The sequence below is a fragment of the Quercus lobata genome, chromosome 9, assembly GCF_001633185.2.
Source record: "Quercus lobata isolate SW786 chromosome 9, ValleyOak3.0 Primary Assembly, whole genome shotgun sequence".
NCBI classification, from domain to species: Eukaryota; Viridiplantae; Streptophyta; class Magnoliopsida; order Fagales; family Fagaceae; genus Quercus; species Quercus lobata.
Genome location: NC_044912.1, coordinates 4313254 through 4335806, shown reverse-complemented (window position 1 = coordinate 4335806; position 22553 = coordinate 4313254). Strand labels below are relative to the sequence as shown.

General features: G+C 33.0%; 1 pseudogene; it reads left to right on the top strand.

Annotated features, from left to right (window-relative positions):
• Positions 1–7689: 7689 nt before the first annotated feature.
• On the top strand, positions 7690–11188 carry LOC115961081 (annotated as a pseudogene).
• Positions 11189–22553: the final 11365 nt, after the last annotated feature.

Genomic DNA, 22553 nt, shown 5'->3' with positions numbered 1-22553 from the left:
CAGTTGGTTGCGGCATTATTTTTTCCTCTTAGTGTACAGGTATTTCCCACTATATGTTTGATTTGCGTTTCTTATTTGTTCTAGTTGCTACCTTCATGGAAGATTATTAGACTTGTTGGTGAGAAGAAACTCTCAAATCGCTAGGAGACAAGAAGAAATGCAATTGAAGGGTAAAATATTCACTCTTGTTGTCTATAGGTTGTCGCCTAGAAATTTTCAATGTACAAAAACGGTATATGCATACCACTACAATCATTATAATTGGAATTAATTATTATGTTTATACGTGACACGTGAATAACTGATTTTTTTCAACTTTTTTATTCTTCCTTTTATTTTCTTTTCATTTTTGTTTTGCTATGGCTTCTTTTAAAGGTTCACAGTGCTGCTGTTGTGCTTTTGGGAAGTACACTGCTCAAAGTAGAAAGATTGAGTTTTGCAATTGTGAAGGAGTTCACAAATGCCATCTGAAACATGGATATTTGAGATCCAACAGTGATGTAAGAGTAAGACGCTTCCTGGTTTCTGGTTTTGTTATCATTGTTGATTTGAAGGTTTAGAAATATCAACATGTAGTGACATCTCAATGTTCTTGTTGTACATTTGATGGTTTAGAAATATCATCTTGTTGTTTAATTGTTTTTTTCCTTTTAAAATTATGCTTCTGGGTTGTCCTTATTTTTGAAATCCATAACATAAAGCTCAATTTATTTACATGACGGGTAGTTCAAACGAATAAACTAGAATTCTAATTCTTACATTTTTCCTTGTAGTCCTTCCCATATAATTTGGTTTGGTTTAATTTAATATATGCAGAGGGGATTTATATGTTTGGAACTATTAAAGGGCTTCCTTGTCTTTTCTTGTCATCTAGAATCTGGTTTGGTTTCATCTGTCCATTAGAACTGATTTCCTTCAGCCTTCTCGATTCAGGCATGGATCAAGAGCTGCTGAAGGGTATCAGGGGAAATTCAGAGAACTTAAAGTACTTCTTGGTGTTGTTTGTCTCTATTTTATGCTCTATTTGGACTTATAGGAACAGGACAACTGCTAAGGGAGATCCTTTCCCTACCACTAATGTGGTCATGTATAGTAAAAGTTTGATTTCTATGTGCAGGGTAGCTAAAAGTTCAGAAATAAAGGAAAGCATCAACAGCAGCAAAATAAGCAAGGCCAGACCTTTATAGAGTCATTCAACTAGCAGCCAATTCTGCTGGAGGAGAGCAACAAGGGTAGAAGAACGAAATGGAAGGGAACAATTCATTCAGTTTTATTTGTAAAATTAGAGATGGGTCCAGGGCTGGTAGTTTGAGCTAGGCTAGAGAGGCTGGAATAGAGGTAACAAAGAGGTGGCAGAGCTGATGAAGGACATTCAGATGTTTAGGAACCAGTTAACAGATATTCGGGTTCAGACAGGTGGACAGACGTCTTCTGTCAGAGCCTCAATCTCTAGCAACCATTGCTTCTAACTTGTTTATGAACATTAGCTTGGATAGAACACAATGGACTCCCAATCGTGGGCATTTTTATTCTAGTGCCATTTATGTTCCTGTGTATCAATGTATCATGGCGCAAATCAATCACCAAAGTCATAAATTTTGTAGAACAAAATAGAAATCCATAGAATTTTAAGATTACATTTTCTGTTTAGAGAGAAATTCCTCATTATATATGTTGATGACAATCAACAGTTAGGCTGTCATTTTAGCCTCTCGTTTTTATCTTCCATTTCGTTTAATATAGTTGAGTAGTTTTTGGTCGTTGTTTTCTCATTTTCACACCTACTTTGTTTAAACAATTGAGTTGTTGACCTCACTGCAAAACAGAGGATGTGCATACCAATGTCCAATCTTAAATGTAACAAGAAATTAGTAGAGTAGTACTAGTGTTTAAGGTTCTTCCTTCTTTAATACATGAAAAGGCCACCAAAACAGTTCTTTGTTTTGAATTTAACGGCTCTTTACGTTAAATGACACTGCTTATCTAATTTAATGGCACGTTTTGTTTTCAGTTAATACTATTATTTTGAGTGACAACATCGTTTAGCCATTAAAGAAGAGCGATACACTTTCGTTAATTGATAGTGATACTGTTCACTTATACATTGGTGCAGCTCAACATAACCAATGGTAGAGGACACTTGAGAAAGTACTAAGCAAGCACACTGGCGAACAATCTGAAACCCTTATTTACATAGCTCATGACAAAAATTCATTAGGAAAGTCATAATTTTTTTATTTTACACCTCAATAGATCAGATATCAAGAAAAAAAGTTCTTGATTGACAAATGTCAAAAAACAAATGACTGAATGAGTTAAATCTAAAAATTGCCAATCCAAACTGGTTTAGCCATCAAAGTATGGGGTCTGAAGATGAAGTGAATATAGAAGAAACTTATTCTCATTTGTGTAAAGAGCAGATGGGGATAGGGATTGCTGTTTGTGTTGCATTCTGTCATAAAAATAAAAAATAAAAAATAAAAATAAAAATAAAAAATAAAAAAAATAAAAAAAACAACAAGAGGGGTTCACTTTACCACTCGTTGATAGCCAAAGGAAAAGAATTGCCTTGTGCACCAGGCGCTGGCACAATTTATTTTACTCTTGAATGCTACGAGGACAAGGAAAACATGTACATATTGAGTGAATGTTATGAAAAAGGGTTCAGTAAGATTGGCATTAGAATTAATGATAGCTGCTTCAAGGTGAAGAAATGCAGGTTGTGTATTGTATACAAGAAAGACGCTGAAGATTTCAACCAATTTATGGCTCAAAGAGGCAACAATGGCTTCACTCCGCATGAGGGCTTTGATATTCTCCAAAATAATTTTGGCATTTCGACAGTGATAGTGGAAGGTTACAAAGCCATGTGAAGCCATGGCAACTCTGATTCCGAGGAGTCAAGTGAGTACGAGGAATGTGGTCAGGAATCTAGTGCGAGTGACCTCGAAGGTTGATAAACTTTTTTTCTCTTGATTACCTGTAAGTCACTGTCTTTCTTCTCAAATCAAGCTCTGTTGCTTGTTGCAATTTCTTTTTGTACATTTGTTAGCGGATAGCCCACCATATATTTGATTAGAGTTGTCTCAATGGCACTCCTAGCATTGAAGAAAAAGTTCAAAAGGATAATAATGTTACTTATGGAGATCAACAAATACTGTTAATATATTCTCTTTTTTTGTTTTCCCATGTTCTTCTTATTTTCAGACATTTAGTACCTTAGTAAATTATAAAAATATAATGTCAAGTTTGAATGGAAACGGTGCTACCGGCCTATCACATGCATTGCCTCATTGATCTGTAATATTAATAGTTAAGCAAGGAGTATTGGAGGAAATCACTATTGAAGGATTCCAATGATTCTAGGACAATTATGGTAGGAAGGCAAGCGGCACGGTTGTAGAGGTTATATATAGTTTGTGCCTCAAAGGTGTCCCCTTAGTGGTTTTTTCCATTCAAGAAGTCCTCCTATGGTTTTCCACTTCATAACTAAATCACCATGTCAATCTCTTTGTTCTTAATCACATAAGGGTCTAAATCTAATCGTTTATCATATTTTTAAAATTAATCGTTTATCATATTTTTAAAATTGGTTGATAATTATCTCTCTCTTTCAGTCAATCCAAAAAAAAAAAATTAAAAATTAAAAACAGTCCTATAAAATAAAGTGACTAGGGTCTTATAAAACGGAGTATAAACGGATCTAGCTAAGGCAGAAGCATTGCCTTGTAGTATCTTCATCATACATTGTCCAAGTGAAAGGTATGAACTTTGTACAAAAGGGAAAAGATTAATGGCAACATCACTCACAAAGAACAAAATTGACAAACAATGCAGTTATACACATACTCTGCAGTCTGCAAAGAATTAAGCCCAATATAATCCTATTTGGTGACATTTTTACTTTTTACCTCATTTAAATGTAAAAGTTTACTCTAAAATTTGAAAAACCAACAAAAAATTCAATGAAGAGAAATGGAACCAATGAAGTCACATCATGAGAAGGCTTGGAACAGATTAAGTTACTATTACCAACCTGGATTTTTTGGACACCCTTTCATTAATTGACATGTTCATTTAAAAAAAAAACAATCACAATATTGGCAGCGTGATCCCATTATTCATTTTAAAGAGACATATCATTAGTTTGAAAGAGTAAAGATACTTCAGTTGATGTCAAAGTAGCTCTAATATAAATAATCTTGATGTCGATTACGAACTTTGCTTGCTCCTAGCCTTCCCTTTTTTTCCCCACATTATTTTTTACTCTCTTCATTTTCAGTTTCTAAATGTCTAAGTCACCCTATCTGTGTACTTCTATAGTTTAATTGCACCCTCTGCCTTTTGTCATAAAATTATTCCTACTTATCATAGAGAGACCAAAAAATAAAAATCAGCCTTACTAAGAAACCCCATATGAAATGACTCTAAATAAGAAAGAAAAAAGAGTAAAACAGAAACTGAGTGCAAACACAGTTACACATCCTTATCATTGTTATCAATGACCTGAAGTGCATAATTATTTTGCGCTCTGCTTATATTAAATTAGTTAGTGGATGTATTAGTCATAAAGTTTCCAAATTTCACTAAGCATTTAAATAAAAATAACTTTATAGTTTTTCAAAAAGCAATTAGAGCTGGACTTCCAGGTAATTACGCAGAATGTGTAGGAGTAATTGTCATCAAAAAGCAATTAGAGCAGGACTTCTAGGAAATTACGCAGAATGTGCAGCAGTTTTAAATTTTATTTGAATGTATTTGTTGTATAAATTGTGGTTCTAAGGTTTATTAGGATATATTATGATTTATTCCTTTGAAACTGTGGGTTGGGTGTAGTGGGTCAGTAGATTTTGTGATTCGGACTTGATGGGGGGTTTGAAGATTGGTATGTTTTTAGGAATCAAAATCTTGTGTTTATTTCCCTTACCTAATCTTCTGTCTCACTCTCTCACAAGTTTGAAAATAGTTTTGTCCCATTAGATAATCTTACTGAAAAATGGGTCAATGCAAGGTCAACACAAAAATCAAAAAGAGCACCGAAAGCCCATACAATTTACCTCGCTCCATGAGATTATTTTCCACTAAGCCTGGTATTATTATGCCGTCCACGATACGATGACGTCTAACTTGAAGAAACCAATATTAAGAAACTTCACAAAGGATAATCATGAAGCTAAATTTTTTGTCCCACGATTTTTTTTTAAGCCTATTTCCCTTAACATAACTTTAGAATATGTTTCAAAACATAATTGTAACTTTAATATATACCTACAAAACATACATTAAAAAGAATTTAGAAAGACAATCGTGAAGAAAGAGCCTTTCTCTGCCACTAATATGGTCTTGTATTGTAAAAGTTTGATATCAATGTGCAGGGTAACTAACAGTTCAAAAACAAAGAAAAGCCTTGATTGGAACGGTTAAAAAGCAGCTGGATCAGCAAGTATAGACCTTTAGAGAGTGTCCCAATTAGCAACCAGTCCTGTTGGAGTCGAGCTGCAGGGGTAGGAGAAGGAAATACTGAAGATCCAAGCTTCTTTTGAAAAAAAAAGAGAAGGTGCATGTCCATGGTTGGTTGTTTCAGCTGAGCTTTTTCTTCATTTTTAATCTTTTTGTGGATATTCACAAAATAAACATGACACTGCCACTAGTAGATATTGTTACAGATTTTCAAGATTAAATTCTATTAATTGTATGTGCATGCATGCAAGCCAAACACATACTATAAATGAACAAAAGCCAAAGAGAAGGGGTTTTACTTGATTGGAACGGTTAAAAAGCTTTTTAATTTTTGTTTATTTTGTTTGATCTGTCCATTAGAAGTGATTTCATTCTGCTTTACTAGATTCTGGCTTGGATACAGAGCTAGTTGAAGGATCACGGACAATTTAAAGAACTTAAAAGTACTTCTTGGTCTTGTTTTTCTTTATTTTATGGTGTATTTGGACTTATAGGAACAAGGCAGGGGAGATCCTTTATTCCCTACCACTAATGCAGTCATGCATAGTAAAAGTTTGATTTCTATGTGCAAGGTAACTGTTAAGAACTAAAGGAAAGCCTCAACCGCAGTAAAATAAGCAAAGTCCAGACCTTTATAGTCTTTCAATTGGCAACCAATCCTGCTGGAGGAGAGCTGCAAGGGAATATGAACAAAATGGATGACATTCGTTCAGTTTTGATTGTAAGAATAGAGATGGGTCCATGGTTGGTTGTTTGAGCTGAACTAAAGAGGCTGGAATGGAAGTAACAAAGAGGTGGTGGTAGAGCTGATGAAGGACATTCAAATGTTTAGGAACAGTCGACACGTTTGGGTTCGGACAGGTGGACAGTCATCTTCTGGCAGAGCCTCAATCTCTAGCAACCATTGCTCCTTACTTCTTTATGAACATTAGCTTCGATAGTACATAGTGCACTCTCTTAACCTTGTATATTTTTATTCTAGTGTTGTTTTTGTTCCTTTGTAATTTGTACCATTGTATCATGCCTCAAATCCACTACCAAAATCACTAATTTTTTTAGAACAAAATAGAAATCCACAGAATATTCATATTACATTTTGCTGTTTAGTGAAAAATTCCTTATTATCTATTTTGATGACGACAAACTTTGCCCCAACTGACATTTTAGTCTCTCATAATTATCTTCCTTTTTGTTTAACGTAGTTGAATACTTTTTGGTCTTTCTTTTCTCACTACCCACTTTCACACCTACTTTATTTAAATAATTGAGTTGTTGACCTCACCGCAAAACCGAGGATATGCATGCTTGCACTTAACCATATCTCTTTCATTCCAAAACCCAGTGCCCATTCTTAAATTTAACAAGAAAATTAGTAGAGTAGTACTAGTAATTGTTTATGATTCTTCTTCGTTAAAACATGAAAAGCCCACCGTGGCAGGGGCGGAGCCACATAGTGGCTTGGGGGGGCCGTGGCCCCTGCAAAAAAAAAAAAAATTTCCCATTAGACTATGAAGAAAAAATAATTAGGCCCCCCCAACCTTAGACAGCCGGCCCCCCCTACCAATTTCTCACCCATTCTCCCAGGCCTCAATCAAAAATTAGAAACACCCTCAAATTAAAAAAAAAAAAAAAAAATTATCTGTTCTACTTTCAAGCAAAAAAAAAAAAAAAACCCAAAAAAATTTGAACTAAAATCTGAAAAAAAAAAAAAAAAAAAAAATTTACAAAGAAGCCCACGGCAAGCTAAGCCCACAATGAGCCCAGTAGCTCACTCACGGCAAGCCCACAGATTCTTAACCAAAAAAAAAAAAAAATACAGAGAATCAGAAAATCGAACCATCACGTCGCTGGCAGAGAAATCAAATCGGTGGCAGAGAAATCAAACCCCAATGCCCAATACTGCCTATACAGAGCAAATCAGCAAAAGCAAATCAAACTCAACAGCAAACCAAACACAGAGAGACAGAGGTGTTTATCTAAGAAAAAAAAAAATCCCCAATACACAAACCAAAACCAAACCCCAGTCAACCCACGGTCACGTCGCCGCAACGCCGCAGCTCACTCGTCGTCGCCGTCGTCACTCGCCCCTCATTGCAAATCGCAGATCGCTCTGCCTCTGCTCCGGTGCTCCCTCCGGCCCTCCCTCAAGGTATTTCTCTCTTTTTCTCTCTCTCTCTTTATCTCACTGTACTAAAATGAAAAATAAAACGAAATTTTTGTAGATTGTAGATGTCAGACGGTAGATCGGTCATCACTCATTGGAGATCGCAGACGGCAGATCACTCTGCCTCTGCTCTGATGCAGGCGTGCAGCGTTGCTCCTTCTGTTGTTCACTCGTTGCTTCCTCCGCTCCGGCTCTTGCAATCCGGCCCTCCCTCAAGGTTTTTCTCTCTGACTCTCTCTCTCTCTCTCTCTCTCTGAATGACCGAATGGAAAAATTGAAATGAAATCTCTCTGAGTCTCTTTATTCTTTAACTTTAATAGCATCTCACTCTTTTATTGGTTGATTTTTGCTTTTTTTCTGTTTGTCTTTTTAAATTTGTCTTTATCTTATCCGGTTATTCCTTTTTGTTGGTCAATGGTCAGTGTGTTGGTTTTTAGTGTAAACCAACATTATTAAATAATAATTAATATTCATTCAAAAGCTAATAATTGAATTATTAGCTATCATTTATTGCAATTTTTTAGGAATTGTTTAATTGCTTATTGCTATATTTTAGGAATTGTAACAAAGGATACGTGTTTCACTCTTTTAAGGCTATTTCTTAGGAATTGTTTAATCATTTATTGTTGTAGTTGACTTCAACTTTATCTCTTTAGTATTTTATAGCCCGTATGTTTTCACAGTTTATAACTTTTGTGCGTTACAAACGGGAATGAAACTCTCATTCCAAAATAACGCGTAATTTACCCTACAGTTGGAAACAAATCGACGAACGATAGTTTTATTAATTGTTACGTACATACGCGTATTTTACGTGTAACATACGTGTAATTACCAACTAGGATTAAAGCATTATAATTAATGACAAATAAATTAAAGCAATATAGTTTATTGTTACACTAAACAACAATAATTAAAGCTATATAATTAAATTAACCAATACATTATAAAAGACAAATTAATTAAATTATTTTTGTTTTTGTTTGAGGAGTTATTATTAATTAAAGTTGTATTAAAAATGGGTTGACTGTTTAAATTATAATGGAAATTTTGTTTTTTTCTTGAGTATGAATAACATTCATATAACTAAGCAAAAATTTCTAATTAAAATTTTATTTTTTAAAATTCTTTTCAGGTTAATTTTTGAGTCATATTCTTAAAGCTAAAAGAATTATGAGCAAACGAAAAACAATTGATGCATTCTTTAAGAAAAAAGATGTTAGCAATTTAGAAATTAGGACACTTGTGGCTGTAGAAACAAATGTTAATACTTCGATGCCTGATGAACACCCCTCCAAATGTCCAAAACTTCAATCTGAAGAGATAGATCGTGATCCAGGAACACGTAAACAAATATGTGAATTTCCTATCAGTAAACAAGATGAAATCCGACGAGCTTATCTCATAGACAGTCCATACCAACCTGAAGATATAGTCTATCCATACAATGATGATACTCATCGTCGTCGATTTCAACCTTCATGGTTTGTTTCATATAAGGATTGGTTGGAATACTCACCTTCAATGGATGCATTATATTGTCTACCTTGCTACCTTTTTAGTAAGAAACCAATTAGATGTATGCATTTCAATAAGTTTTAATAATTGGAAAAAGGTGAAAGATGAAATGAATTGTCCTTTAATTCGTCATGAAGGGAAAGAACCAAACTCCCCACATAAAATTGCTGTGAAATGTTGCGAGGATTTAAAGAATTATTCACGACATATTGACAAGCTAATTAAGAAACAAACGTCATCGATTACGGCTCAAAACCTCAATAGAGTGTGCTCGATGGCTAGCATTCCAAGCTTGTGCTTTTAGAGGTCATGATAAAAGTCTTGATTCAAAAAATAGAGGTAATTTTATTGAATTGATAGAATTCACATCAACTTTCAATAACAAAGTAGCTAGTGTTGTCTTGGAAAATGCTCCAGGAAATGCCAAATATACATCACCCACAATTCAAAAGGAGATTTTGCATATTCTTGCTAGTAATGTGCGAAATGCTATTCGTGAAGAAATTGGGGATGCAAAATTCTGCATTCTTGTTGATGAAGCCCGGGATGAGTCGAAGAGAGAGCAAATGGCCATCATTTTGAGATTTGTTGATAAAGAAGGTTTCATTAAAGAGTGTTTCTTTCATGTTGTGCATGTTAAAGACACTACTGCATTGATTTTAAAGAATGAGATATGTGCTATCCCTTCTCGTTATAACCTCCACATTGAAAATATTCGAGGTCAAGGATATGATGGGGCTAATAACATGCGTGGTGAATGGAATGGATTACAAGCTCTTTTTCTTAAAGATTGCCCATATGCTTATTATGGTACATTGTATGGCTCATAGATTGCAATTAGCTCTAGTTACAGCATCTAGAGAAGTAAAAGATGTTCATCAATTCTTTGATCATTTGGTTAATATTATCAATATTGTTGTTGGTTCTAGTAAGCGTAATGATGAATTGTAACATGCTCAAGCAAAACAAGTTGAGAATATGATTGCTTCTAATGAAATTGAGACTGGAAGAGGCACAAACCAGCTTGGTACTTTGCAACGAGCTGGAGACACTAGGTGGGGATCTCATTTTCAATCTATTTGTAGTTTGATTAAAATGTTTGACGCTACTTGCAAAGTTATCAACACTATTTCTGAGGAAGGGGCTAACTATAAACAACGCTGTGATGCTGAGGGAGCTTATCAGGTATTAACATCATTTGAATTTATTTTAATCTTGCATTTGATGAAAGAGATAATGGGAATTACTAATGTTCTTTGTCAAGCTTTGCAACAACATTCTCAAGACCTTTTAAATGCCATGCATTTAGTTTCAACTACAAAATCACTTATTCAAAAGTTGAGAGATGATGGATGGGAGCCTTTACTTGCTAGTATTATATCATTTTGTGAGCAACATGAAATTGATATTCCCGATATGAATGCTCGTTACACTAAAGGTCGAGGTAGATATCGTCGTCAAGATGACGATTTAACAATGGAACATCATTTTAGAATTGGCATATTTACAGTTGCAATAGACTTTCAATTGCAAGAATTGGAAAGTAGATTTTGTGAGCTAACAACGGAACTTGTCATTCTTAGTTCAGCTTTAAATCCCAAGGATGCTTTTAGATTATTCAAAATTGTTGATATATGCAATTTGGTTAAGAAATATTATCCTCAAGATTTCACTGAACATGAACAAGAACTTTTGGAGTCTCAATTGCAACATTATGAGCTTGATGTGATAAAACATCCAGATTTTCAGAATATGAGTACAATTTCCGAGCTATGTAGGGGATTAAAAATTTCAGGAAAGTCTAAAATCTATTTTTTGATTGATAGACTTATTCGTCTTGTGTTGACCCTTCCAGTTTCTACAGCAACTACAGAACGAGCTTTCTCAGTTATGAAGTTGTTAAAAACAAGACTTCGCAATAGAATGGAGGATGAGCTTTTGGCAAATAATATGATAGTTTATATAGAGAAGGAAATTGCAAGGAATTTCACTATAGAGATGATAATGGATGAATTTTATTCCATGAAAAATCGTCGTCAGGCATGATTTGATCCGGTTGATGACCCGACCTGACCCGAATAATGAGAGATTTACTGAGACTTAGTCCATGGAGCAGAAGCTTGGGCAAACAAAAAAATTTTGGCCCGTTTTATAGCCCATTGTGAATCTTGTGCGCAGGATATAAAAGCCCTTTTTTTGGTGATTAGGGTTTTGTCTTGTTGTTTTTGAGAAAAAAAAAACACTGTAGCTGCACATTGTAATTTTCTTTGATAATAGTGAAATCCCTGCAACTCTGTGGACGTAGGCAAATTGCTGAACCACGTAAATACTGTCTTATGCGTGTGATTGTTTTACTTTTGGCGTTTTGTTTTCTCTATTTTTTTGTTTCTCACAGGTTTGGAATTTCAGTTGAATTCCCAACATGTTCAAGTATATAATAATATATGAAAGTTGATAATTTTGTATCCAATAGACTTAAGAATTATATTTAGTATATCTCTGTTACAACCCGGCCCCCCCAAGTATGTATTCCTGGCTACGCCCTTGAGCCCACCACAGAAGTTCCTTTTTTGAATTTAACGGCTCTTTACATTAAACGGCTCCATTTTTCTAATTTAATGGCACGATGGCATTTTGTTTTCAGTTACTCCTATTATTTTACGAAGCGACATCGTTTTATTATTATAGAAGAACAAGCGACGCCGTTTCATTAATTGGATACTGTTCATATAGCCTATGTTCTGGTTGCAATTGTCATTGATTAATTTCATCGTTTTTTCTCAAAATCAAATTTTTGTTGCTCTCTCTCTCTCCGTTTTTCCCTTTTTTGTTTTACTTTGTTTACAGTGAAATTCAATAAGTGAGAACATTGAGAAGGAGAAGAAGAAGGAGAAAGAAATTGAACTGTGAGTTTCAATTCAAGGTTCGTAAACATAATAACCAGTGGTAGAGGATCATAATTTACTAAGATAGCAGTTGTATATATAACAACATGCCAAGTAGTATATATGTTGCATCAAATGCATGGTTGCTCTCTTTCACACTAGAGTTGAGACCTCAAGTTGTGAATGAATTGGAGGGACCACATCAACATCACAATCACATGTTCCTGCTACCAACATCAATTTTGTTAGTATTAATAACAACATGCCATTTGAAAAGTTGTGAAAAGTTTGATATCTTGTGTAAACCGAATCTTATAGCTGGTCATCAGAAATTACCGTCCTATTGTCTTCTCGCTTATGCAGCCCATTCCCTTTCCATTAAAAAAAAAAAAAAAATTGAACTTTATACTATAATCTTTGTTGGTGTGTCCTATTTTCCTCTTTTCAAATGCGTGGAAACTGGGGCATGGTCTAGACGATTATCACTTTATTGAGTCTTCCAACTGGCAACCAATCCTGGTGGAGGAGAGCTGCAAGGGTAGAAGAAAATGGAAGGGATTCATTCAGTTTTGAATTTAAAAATAGAGATGGGTCCATGGCTAGTTGTTTGAGCTGGACTAGAGAGGCTGGTTATAGAAGTAACAAAGAGGTGATGAAGGACATTCAGATGTTTAGGAACCAGTTGACAGATGTTTGGGTTTGGAAAGGTGGGCAGTTATCTTCTGGCAGAGCCTCAATCTCTAGCAATCATTGCTCCTAACTTCTTTATAAACATTAGCTTCGATAGCACACAGAGGAGGACTCTCTTAATCTTGTATATTTTTATTCTAGTACTGTTTTTGATCCTTTGTATTAATGTATCATGGCACAAATCTATTACAGAAATTCATAAACTTCTTTAGAACAAAATAGAAATCCACTGAATTATAAGACTAAATTAATTTGCTGTTTACAGAGAAATTCGTTATTATACATGCCGATCAGTTGATGACAGAAGAACTTTGCTCCCAACTGTCCGTGTAGTCTCTCTTAAATTAAACATAACAAGCAATTAGTAGAATAATAACAAGTACAAAGCAAGCTCACTCTAGAGGATTCCTTTTTTATTTTATATAGTTGAATTGTGTCCTCGTTTACAGCTCTATCAGTTTATCTCTTTGATTCTCATGCTCATTTTCTATTTTAGGGTAAATTACAAAGCACACTCTTAATGTTTGGGATTACTTACATTTTACACCCTTAAGATTGCTTGGATTTTAAACCCTTAAGTTTGGTTCTATTGGCAAAACTCCACCCTCCATCAGTTTTGGGCTGTTAAGTTATACATTGGCATGTTAATGTGTTTTTTTTTTTTTTTTTTTTTTTTTTTTTTTTTTGTGGGTGCCAAATTAGCTTCCGAAAATGGCGTTGTTTCACTTAAAACAAAGAGCACTGCTGGTGCTTCTGAAACAACGTTATTTTAGGAGGCTGATTTAGAAAAAAAAAAATACGCATCAATATGCTAACGTGTTACTTAACAACCAGAACTTATGGAGGGTGGGGTTCTGCTAGCAAAACTAAACTACTTTAGAGTGTAAAATTTAATTTTTCAAATTTCAGAGTGTAAAATCCAAATAATCCTAAATTTTAGAAGGGTACTTTGCAATTTATCATAATTTTAACAAGCATTTATGTAATATGCAGTTATGCACTGAATTTGGCTTTCAAATGAATTAACAAACTGGAATCAGAAGTTGGTTTTAGCAAAAATTGCCAAAACTTAGGTGTTGTTTGTTTTGTTTTTTTTCTTTGTCTTTGTTAAAAAAAAAAAAAAAAATCAAAATAGTCAAAATGAACTAAATCTATTATCAATGATCCATAGCAGACTCCAACAATTTTGGACTATTTTAAGTTTTGTTGTTGTTAATTAGTTTTTCTTTGAAGATAAAAAGAAGCCAGAAAGCAACGTGCCCGCCTACATTGACAGTGGTGGCTATAGATAACGTCGTTACATATTACTAATTAAGTTCATCCCATGTTCTTCTCAAAAAAAAAGTTCATCTCATGTGCTACGGTTAAAGAAGCCAAATAGGGGGAAATAAAAAAAAGGGTTCAAGACCAAATTGCATTAAAGCTCAACAAAGGTGGTGGTTATAGCGGTTTTTTTTTTTTTTTAAGTGAATAGAACAAAAGATAGTTGGTCAAAAATCAATATAGATACAACTTTATAGCTGGTCACCAGGAAATTACTCTTTCTCCTCTTTTCGAGAACTTAGTATATTTCATCAAATTTCCACTTAACTACACTTATACCAAAAAAAAATAAATAAATAAAGTCTTCACTAAAGCAAGCAAAAAAAGACTAAAGAAAGTAATATAAAGTATATAAACAAAAGTTAAGGGTGAATTTCAAAAAGACCGAATGAGGTTTGGAACAATAGCAAACACATTCCCTGCACTTCTAATTTTGTGTTATTCACCCCTAAGCTTTCAGTAATGACAAAATTCTTATTTCAGGGATCACGTGTGGTGCACGTGACCATTTCATCATATTTTAAAAAAAAAAAAAAAAGTCGGCCTTCAGTGTGAGGCCCCCACCATATATGTACAATTCAACTCTTAAGAAATTACGCTGTGAGACAATTATTCTTATTACCAGCTCATAGTCATGTCCTAAAGAATGTTGTCTAAAAAGTTGATGAATGTTAGTGACTTCAAATGCTTGAATATTTTATTATGTCCGGCTAAAACCGCTGTTTAATTTCTATTTCTGGTTCCAAGTATATATAGCACGTTTCATCAAATGCATAGTTGCTCCCTTTCGCACTAGAGTTGCTGGAGATCGAGTTGAGAGTTGAGACCTCAAGTTGTGAAAGAATTGGAGGGATGACATCAACATCATTATCACATGTTCGTACTACCAACGTCACTTTTATTAACATCAATAAGCAGAACATACTATCTCAAGAGTTGTAAAAAGTATTAAGAAAATTTGGATATCTTGCAATTAAGCTGAATCTTATACCTAAGACTAAGAGCACTAGCATCCAGATGGCTAAAAAAGTTCTATTTTACAATCTCAAAAGTTACTTTATCTATTATACCAAATCACTTTACAATACAACCAACATCCCAGTTTTTATATTTATACCATCTCATTTAAATATTCAATTTTATTCTTTCTTTATTTATACCATCTCAATTTTATTCATTATTTATTCTTTTTCCATTAAAATAATAATATTATTCTTACAACCAAGTGAATAGTAGGTTCTATATATGCGAACCCACTATTCACAAGTTGCAAAAATTTTTAAGAATCCATACTCAGATGTTGGGTAATTTTTAGGGGTGGCAAATGCGTGGGCATAATTGGGCTAGGTATATAAAACTCATTTACCCATTAAAACCCATTTAACTAATTGCTTATAACCCAAATCCAACCCAACCCAATTATTATGGGTAAACCCCAACCCACCCAATTACCCAATTATCAAAATTACCAAAATGCCACTAAAGTGAAAATTACAAAAGTACTCTAAAATCTTCAAAAAATGACCAAAATACTCCTGAAACCAAAAATTACCAAAATATCACCAAAACCCAAAGCAAATGACCAAAATACCCCCAAACCTTAAAATGACCAAAATACCCCCCCCAAAAAACCCAAAAAAGACCAAAATACCCCTAAAACCTAAAAAAATGACCAAAATACCCTCAAAACCTAAAAATTACCAAAATAATCACGAAACCTACAAAATGACCAAAATACCCCCAGAAACCAAAAAATGACCAAAATACCCTTGAAACCTAAAAATTACCAAAATAATCACAAAACCTACAAAATGACCAAATACCCCTAGGAATCCAAAAAATGAACAAAATATCCCTAAAACCTAAAAATGACCAAAATACCCCCGAAACAAAAAAAATTACCAAAATACCCCTGAAACCCAAAAAATGACCAAAATACCACCGAAACCAAAAAATGACCAAAATAACGCTGAAACCTAAAAATGACCAATAATTTTAGAGGTATTTTGGTCGTTTTAGGGGTTTCAGGGTATTATTTGTAATTTTAGAGGTTTCAGGTTGTTTGTGGCCATTTTAGAGGTTTTGGGTTTATTTGGGTCATTTCAAAGGTTTAGGGGTATTTTCGTCACTTTATAGGTTTGAGGGTATTTTGGTCATTTTAGGTTTCTAGACGATTTTGATCAATTTTTAGGCTTCAGGGTTATTTTGGCCATTTTTTAAGTTTCGAGGGTATTTTTGTTATTTTTTAGGTTTTGGGGTTATTTTGGTCATTTTTTAGGCTTTGGGGTTATTTTGGCCATTTTTTAGGTTTCAGAGGGATTTTGGTAATTTTTAGGTTTCGGGGGTATTTTGGTTATTTTTAAATTTCGGGGTATTTTGGCCATTTTTTTGGATTTCAAGGGTATTTTGATAATTTTTTGGTTTCAGGGGTGTTTTGGTAATTTTTTGGGTTTCGGGGGTATTTTGGTAATTTTTTAGGTTTCAGGGGTATTTTCGTCATTTTTGGGTTTTGGGGGTATTTTGGTCATTTTTAGGTTTTGGGGGGTATTTTTGGTCATTTTTAGGTTTTGGTGGGTATTTTCGTCATTTTTTGAGTTTCAGGAGTATTTTGGTCATTTTCAAGTTTTGGAGGTATTTTGGCCATTTTTTGGATTCAAAGGGTATTTTGGTAATTTTCAAGTTTTGGGGGGCTATTTTGGTCATTTTTTGTTTTTCGGGGGGGTATTTTGGTCATTTTGTAGGTTTTAGGGTTATTTTGGTAATTTTTAGGTTTTGGAGATATTTTGTTTATTTTTTTGGTCTTGGGGATATTTTGGTCATTTTCTGGGTTTTGGAGGTATTTTGGTAATTTTTAGGTTTTGGGGGGTATTTTGTTCATTTTTTGGGTTTCAAGGGATATTTTGGTCATTTTTTGGGTTTCGAGGGTATTTTGATCATTTTGTAGGTTTTTGGGTTATTTTGGTAATTTTCAGGTTTTAGGATTATTTTGGTCATTTTTTTAATTTAAGGGGTTTTTTTTTAAAGGTTTTAGGGGTATTTTGGTCATTTTTAGGTTTAGATGTTATTTTGGTCATTTTTTAGGTTTTGGGGGGTATTTTGGTAATTTTAGTGGTTTTAGGGCATTTTAGAGTTGAGTAATTTGTAGAAATGGTAGTTGGATCATAATTTGGTCTAATTGGGTACCCAATTAAAACCCAATAAACATTAATGTTAATTGGGTTAATACCCATTTAACCCAATTAATAATTGGATGAGTTTGGGTCTCATTTAAGTGGGCGGGTTTAGGTGGGCAAATGGATTTGGGTTGATTTTGCCACCTCTAGTAATTTTTGAGGTTTTGGATGCAAAATAGCAATTAGGGGGTGTTTACACCCCCCGTGCCAGTGCTCTAATCATCAGGAATTACTCAACGTCCTATTGTCTTCTTTTTATGAACGTAGAGTGTGGGTCACGCTGCTCATAAGCCTTCCTTGCCAACCTAGTTAAGTTTGACAAAAAAAAAAAAAAAAAAGGAAAAAAAGAAAAAAGAAAGTTACTTGATCAGTACCTCAGATTTTACTGTAATGATGCATGTTGTCCACACCATAATGATCTTTTCAAAAACGTGGAAAGTAGGCTAAGCTTGAAAATTCGTTCGAGTACTTTTAGCACTACCTAAAAAGTTATAATTTTTATTCCAATTAATTTTTGTGGCAGATTGTAATTAGTTATATGTCACTTTTATATGATCTTAATACTTTTTACTCACCACTCATAATTTTCCATGTAGATAATTATGGCAAAAATTGTACATCTTTTTATGCTACTAGATTTTTTGGACTCATTGTTAAAGGTACTGAGGAGCAGAAATAAATCATTGTTATAGTTAAGGTAATTTTTTATCAAATTAATTTGAAGAAAAATTCTTCAACTCATTGCTTGTCAATTTCAATAACTATTTAATATTTATTGTGCGATTCATTTCCTGGATTATTAAAATCACATATATTAACATATGGTCGTGTCTTGATTGGACATGCAACCATTATCATATGAAAAAGATGGGATTGGATTCTGTGAAATAATTGCATTGCAAGTTGCAATTATCGTGATGTAAAAATTAAAAAGTCTTGCAGGTTGCAAGACTAAAACGTTGAATATTTGTTTTTAGAAACAAACACGTACAAGGAAGAGAAAAAAATGTTATAACACAAAAACACACTGCAAATTACACTAAAAAATCATGGTAACTTTTAAAGGAGTGAGTAAAACATTGAATAGTTTTAAAAAAATTATGATCTAAATGTAGAAATTAGAAGTGAATTTTCAATTTTCAATCTTACCTATAAATTCACTATTCCATGCTTTATAACATGTATTATTGCACCTTCACTTAATTAAGAAAGTATTCATTTCTCAAAAAGAGAAAAATTATGAAAGTATTTTAGTCTAAACCTGGAAAATGTATTCACTATTTTATTCAATGGATAGGATAAATCAACACAATACAACTAAAAATATTATTTATTAGGTTAACAATTAAATACTTAAAAATTTAATCAAATAATACTTTTGCTATCTTTAAATTATTATTTTTGTTATCATCTTGTGTGTATATATATTAAAAGAAATTTTGTAGATAACATTTTATTAAAAAAAAAAAAAAAAAAAAAACCAGTGGACATGGTCAAGTGGCTATGTAAAAGCCACAAACCAACTAGTTAGTACTTTCAAATAACCTACATTGTAATAACTTGGTGTGTATGGGAGTTTATGGGAAAGGAGATTGTACATGCCTAAGTGAATAGTGAAATATTAAAAGAAATCTTTTTTTTTTTTTTTTTAAGAGAGAGAGTTTCAACTTATGGGGTTCAGTTTTAATGGTAGTTTTTTATCATCAAACCAAGACATCAATCAATTTTTAGTATAGGCGGAGATTGAACCCCAGATTTATTAAAAGAAATCTAAATACTCATGTTTGTAAAAAAAGTACTTTCAAGTAACACAGTGGACATGGACTATCAAATAAGGTGAAGAAGTGCAAGTTGCGTATTGTATACAAGAAAGACGCAGAAGATTTCAACCCATTTATGGCTAAGAGAGGCAACAATGGCTTCACTCCTCACGAGGGCTTCGATGTTCTCCAAAATAATTTTGGCATTTTGACAGTGATAGTGGAAGGTTACAAAGCCGTGTGAAGCCATGGTAACTCTGATTTTGAGGAGTCAAGTGAGTACGAGGAATGTGGTCAAGAATAGTGCGAGTGACCTTGTAGGTTGATAAACTTTTTTTCTCTTGATTACCTGTAAGTCACTGTCTTTCTTCTCAATTCAAGCTCTGTTGGTTGTTGCAATTTCTTTTTGTACATCTGTTAACGGATTGCCTACCATATATTTGATTAGAGGTGTCTCAATGGCACTCCTAGCATTGAAGACAAAGTTCAAAAGGTTAATAATGTTACTTATGGAAATCAACAAATACTGTTAATATATTCTTTTTTTTTCCCATGTTCTTCTTATTTTCAGACATTTAGTACCTTAATAGACTATAAAAATATAATGTCAAGTTTGAACGGAAACAGTGCTATCAGCCTATCACATGCATTGCCTCATTGATCTGTAATATTAATAGTTAAGCAAGGAGTATTGGAGGAAATCACTATTGAAGGATTCCAAAGATTCTAGGACAATTACGGTAGGAAGGCAAGCGGCACGCTTGTAGAGGTTATATAGAGTTTGTACCTCAAAGGTGTCCCCTTAGTGGTTTTTTCCATTTGAGAAGTTCTCCTATGATTTTCCACTTCATAACCAAATCACCGTGTCAATCTCTTTGTTCATAATTACATTGGGGTCTAAATCTAATCATTTATCATATTTTTAAAATTGGTTGATAATCATCTCTCTTTAGAAGCTACTCAATCAATCAAAAAATAACAATTAAAAATTAAAAACAGAGTCTTATAAAATAAAGTGACAAAGGTCTTATAAAACAGTTTTATAAACAGATCTATAGCCGAGGTAGAAGCATTGCCTTGCAGTATCTTCATCATGCATTCTCATAGTGAAAGGTTTGACCTTTGTACAAAAGGGAAAAGATTAATGGCAACATCACTCACAAAGATAAAAAATTGACAAACAATGCAGTTATATACATACTCTACAATCTGCAAAGAATTAAGCCCAATATAATCCTATCTAGTGACATTTTTACTTTTTACCACATATAAATGTAAAATTTTTTCTCTAAAATTTGAAAAATCAACAAACAATTCAATGAAAAGAAATGGAACCAATGAAGTCATTTCATGAGAAGGCATAGAGCAAATTAAGTTGTTATTACCATCCTTGATTTTTTGGACACCCCTTCATTAATTGGCATGTTCAGTTTTTTAAAGAACAATTACGTTATTTGCAGAGTGATCCCATTATTCATTTTAAAGAAGCATAGTCATTAGTTTGAAAGGGTTAAGATTCTTCAGTTGATGTCAAAGTAGCTCTAATATAAATAATCTTGATGTCAATCACGTACTTTGCTGCCTCCTAGCCTTCACTTTTTTTCTCCACATTATTTTTTACTCTCTTCATTTTCAGTTTCTAAATGTCTACGTCACCCTATCCATGTACTTCTATATTTTGGTTGCACCCTCTGCCTTTTGTTATAAAATTATTCCTACTTATCATAGAGAGACCAAAAAATAAAAATCAGCCTTAATAAAAAACCCCAAATGAAATTACTCTAAATAAGAAAGAAAAAAGAGTAAAACAGAAACCGAGTGCAAACACAGTTACACATCCTTATCATTGTTATCAATGACCTGAAGTGCATAATTATTTTGCACTTTGCTTATATTAAATTAATTAGTGAATGTATTAATCATAAAATTTCCAAATTCCACTAAGCATTTAAATAATAATAACTTTATAGTTTTTCAAAAGACAATTAGAGTAGGACTTCCAGGAAATTATGTAGAATGTGTAGGAGTAATTGTCATCAAATTTCCACTACAATGCTAATCCAGAAATAATAAAAATATCATAAAAGCATGATAAAGCGTAAACAATACTTTACTTGTTACCTGAAACTTAGGCCCGTTTGGTATATATGTTTAAAAACTGAAAATTGTTGTTTAAAAACTTTTGTGGAAATACGTGTGGGTGAAAAAGTGTGTGAAAATATATGAAATGTTGTTTAAAAACTGAAAATTGTTGTTTGGAAATACTCTTCAAACACCCCCTACCTTTCTTCTCTTTTTCTTATTGGGCGAGTAAATTACGTATATATAGCTCTAATAAAGTCCACTTCTCTACTTTATCTTCCTTCAACTTTGTTTTTTCTTACTTCAATTTTAAATTTTATTTGAATGTACTTATTGCATAAATAATGGTTCTAAGAATTATTAGGATATATTATATTTATTCCTTTGAAACTGTGGGTTGGGTCTAGTGGGTCAGTAGATTTTGTGATTTGGACTTGATGGGGGTTTAAGGATTGGTATGTGTTAGGAATCAAAATCTTGTGTTTATTTCCCTTACCTAATCTTGCGTCTCACTCTCTCACATGTTTGAAAATAGTTTTGTCCCATTAGATAATCTTACTGAAAAATGGGTCAATGCAAGGTCAACACAATAATCAAAAAGAGCACCGAAAGCCCAAACAACTTACCTCGCTCCATGAGATAATTTCCACTAAGCTTTTCAACTTTCCACTTAGCCTAGTATTTAAAAATAAATAAATAAAAAGTTTCCCACTAGAGTATCTATGCCGTCCACGATACGACAATGTCTAAATTGAAGAAAGCAATATTAACAAACTTTACAGAGGATAACCATGAAGCTAAATCTATTGTCCCACGATATATATATATATATATATATATATATATATATATACATATATATATATATTAAATCCTATTGCCCCTAAAAACTTGCCATTAGAAAACTTAAGTTATTATAGAAAATTTTATGCTACAAAAAAAGTTTTTATAGGAAATTTAACATAACTTTAGAATATGTTTCAAAATATAATTGTAACTTTCATATGTACATACAAAACATACATATATATATATATTAAATCCTATTGCCCCTAAAAACTTGCCATTAGAAAACTTAAGTTATTATAGAAAATTTTATGCTACAAAAAAAGTTTTTATAGGAAATTTAACATAACTTTAGAATATGTTTCAAAATATAATTGTAACTTTCATATATACATACAAAACATACATTAAAAAGAATTTAGAAAGAAATAGAAATCCATAGAATTTTAATATTACATTTTACTGTTTAGAGAGAAATTCCTTATTATATATGTTGATGACTACAAATGGTAAGGCTGTCATTTTAGTGTCTCATAATTATCTTCCAATTCGTTTAACATAGTTGAATAATTTTCTCACTTTCACACCTACTTACTTTGTGTTTAACAATTGATTTGTTGACTCTCTCTTTGATTTCAATACAGCAATACCCAATGCCCATTCTTAAATTTATTAGTAGAATAGTTCTAGTTGTTGTTTATGATTATGCTTT